This window comes from Leopardus geoffroyi, chromosome C2, assembly GCF_018350155.1.
Source record: "Leopardus geoffroyi isolate Oge1 chromosome C2, O.geoffroyi_Oge1_pat1.0, whole genome shotgun sequence".
In the NCBI taxonomy this organism is placed as follows: domain Eukaryota; kingdom Metazoa; phylum Chordata; class Mammalia; order Carnivora; family Felidae; genus Leopardus; species Leopardus geoffroyi.
In genome coordinates, this window is record NC_059333.1 from 89,324,425 (window position 1) to 89,327,679 (window position 3,255).

Consider the following 3,255-nt stretch of genomic DNA (forward strand, 5'->3'; position numbering starts at 1 on the left):
GCAAATGACTCCAAACAATCAGTTTACTGAGTGCTAAGCACTGAGAGATGATGCCATCTTTGTCTTTAAATCTGGTCAGAGAAAACAGGAGTGTGTGAAACAGAAGTAGCAACCACAGGAACACACCATGGTCCACAGGTGCCAGGTTCATTGCACAGAGCAAAAGTCAAGGATCACTGGAGATGATCCATGATCTTTTGAGTAAAACAACAGCAACAAAATAAAGCAAGAGCAAGTTATGGTACAGAATGTTTAATATGAGCCTCTTATTGAAATATTTTCAGGTAGAAAAAGCCAATCTGTACATGTGCCTCTATATGTCTAGATAATCAAAAAAAAAAAAAAAAAAACAGGAATTAGGAAAATAAATGGCAGTGTATGGGTGGCAGAAGAGGCACCTTGAGATTTCATTGTCATCTTAGATATACCTGCATCGCTTGAATTGTTTAAGTGACACTCGAACTTGAGTGATCAAAATTTAAAACTCCCCACCAACAACAAAAAGTATTTTTAAAGTAAAATATCTATCTTTACACCCACCCCAAAATGATATGGGAGTCTGAGGGCGACAATGTTGGCTGTCAATCCTTCTATCAATTGTCTCAGGTAAGAATAATTAAGTTGGGGGCGGGGGGGTGGGGAGGAAGCCTCACTCTCTCTCTCTCTCTCTCTGTGTGAGAGGTCCCATCTGGCCTCTTTGCAGCAGGGAGTGCTCCTCTGCAAATGAGCACGGTTCAGCACATGTGTTGCAGAGAAACCAGTGATTTGGGTTTCACCCCCTCCACCCCAGAAAACAAACACATAAATAATACATTTGGTGCCAAAAGAAAATCCTATCGCCGTGATTCAGAGGCTTGCATTTAGCAGAAGGCTGCTACAGTGTGCAATATTTAGGTGGTTGGTAAGAGTGACTGAAGTCTTAATGTACCTGATAATGCCAAGTGTGAGGAATTAGTCAGGCCTGGGCTTGCAAGCAGCAGTATTTTAATGATTTATTGAATTTCTCTTAAGGTCAGTAGTTTATGATTTGCCATTTTAAAAATGCACTGTAAAAAAAAAAAACTAGATGTATATTTTGCTTTACAGGAACTGAATAGTTTTCTGAAAGCATTTTTTAAGTGGAGAAAATCAGTACAAATAGCCACTGCCAGCATACCCCGTGTCTAACCTAATCACATGAACTCCAGCCCAGATAAGCAGCTTTCTGAATGTTATTGGTGGAAATGTGGTTTTCAGAAGGAAAAGAGACCTTCCCTGGGTCAGAAGGTTGGTGTTATCAGCTTGCAACATTATTCATGTTGTATAATTTTACCTCTGGGACTATTATTTCAATTCCAGTGTACTGGAAATTCAGAGTTAGCCTAATCAGTCATCTCACTCAGAGCCTTCAAATGCATTTGCCCATATTCTGAGGTGCCTGCATGCCATGCGCATTTTCCCTGAGTAGTCAGTCCCAGGTAGAAAACAGTAGAGTTCATCAGGAAGCACTGTCAACTGCTTCCACCAGAAGCCTGGCTCTCCCAGGAATCCCCCACTGAGGACCTGATTCTCTTCCAATGTGGTAGGATTCCCCCATTCGGATGGAAAAGTAAGGTAGCATCATACATGAAAATCATACAGGGAGGAAGAACACATGGCAAAATTCATACCTCCTGACTCCCACTGAACACTTTCTCTCCTAGACCATGTGGTCTCCGAAGACCTATGAATGTATTTGCTACGTAAGCAGATATGTATTAGGTGCCTACCGTGCGCTTCTGAGAGTACGACAGTGCGTGAGCAGACACGGTGGGTGTCTTCATGAAATTCACTGTTTGGTCGACAAGAAAGATGATGTAAAGAGAAGTGACATGTAGGGTGGCATGATAGAGGACATCCAGGATCCACAGCAGGGGCATCCAAACCAGGCTGAGCCATGTCAGCAATGTGAACTTTAGGTAGAAGTACATCCAACATGGAGAAAGGGCAAGTTCCCGGAGAGGGAAAACTACATGTGTTATGGGCCAGAAGTCTAGACAGCTTAGAGCCTCAGGTGAACCTGAGGTCTCTGGTCTAAATGGGACAAAGATTGTGAAGAAAGAAATAGTGAGAAACAAGGTTGGAGAGGGGAGAAAGATGCTGAATTGTCTCTGGAATTCTGCCTAACAACAATGGGAAGGCACAAGATCACAGTTGAATTCCAGTAAATACCCAGGCTGCAGTGCAGACACTAGGTCAGAATGACCTGTCCTAGAAATTCAGAGGATAAATTAAGATTGTGGGGATGGGGAAGGAAGGAAGCAGACAGAACTGACATCTAGGGAGTAGAAATGGCAATCCTTAATCCTTGCTGATTGCTTGAATGTAGCAAGAGGGAAGTCAAAAGGAGCCAAACCTGACTCCCTGGTTTCTGTTTTGGTCATCTGAGTAAAAAGACATGCCATTCATTCATAAACATGGGAAACACACCGGGAGGGGTGAGCTTGAGGCAGAAATCCAGGTTTACATTTGTGCTAACAGGATGCCTAGGGAGGGAGAGTTTTAAAATAATTACACCAGCCTTTTACCATCTGGAAAGAGAAAGTCTCCTTGGGGGAAGATGTTGTTGTTGTTCTTGGAAGAGCAGCCGGCCTGTTTTGTAAAAATTAAAGTTAAAAAGTACCCCCTTGCTTTGAGGAAAAACTTCCCCTCCCGAAGCTTGGGAAGGGAAAGCAGTCCCTTCCCTTAGTACGTGAAAAGATAAACCAGTTTGCTTAAAGAGCCCAGATAACTTCTGAGAGAAAATTATTTAAAAGTACAGACACCACTGGGTAAGGACTAGGGGCCACAGCCAAGCCTAGTGTCAAGACAAAACCCCTGAGATTCTCAGGAAAGAACTCACAGGGAACAGGGTCTTCTGTCCTATTTCCCTCCATCCTGTAGGAGACAGCCAACTCCTGCACAGGGTTATGCAGAAGTTGGAAATCATTCCTTCCTGTCCTGAGTGTTGGGGAGTTGTATCTGTGCATGTGGGCTGAAACCCCAAAGTCCAAGACATATTCACTGAGGCTCTGGTAGGGGTCATGCAGAGAATCCAGCACAGGGAAGGGCTAAACATCATTGGGATAGGGCAGGGCCAGCTTTCAACAGTGAAACCATGCGGTAATAAAAGCAATGGCAAGAAAAAATCCCTATGGACATCAGAGATTGACTCTCTTTGGTCAAAGTTAATTTTGGAACATTCTGGAAAAATCAGGGTTGACAAGAAGTCCGAGAGAAATGGATTAGAATCTCTGT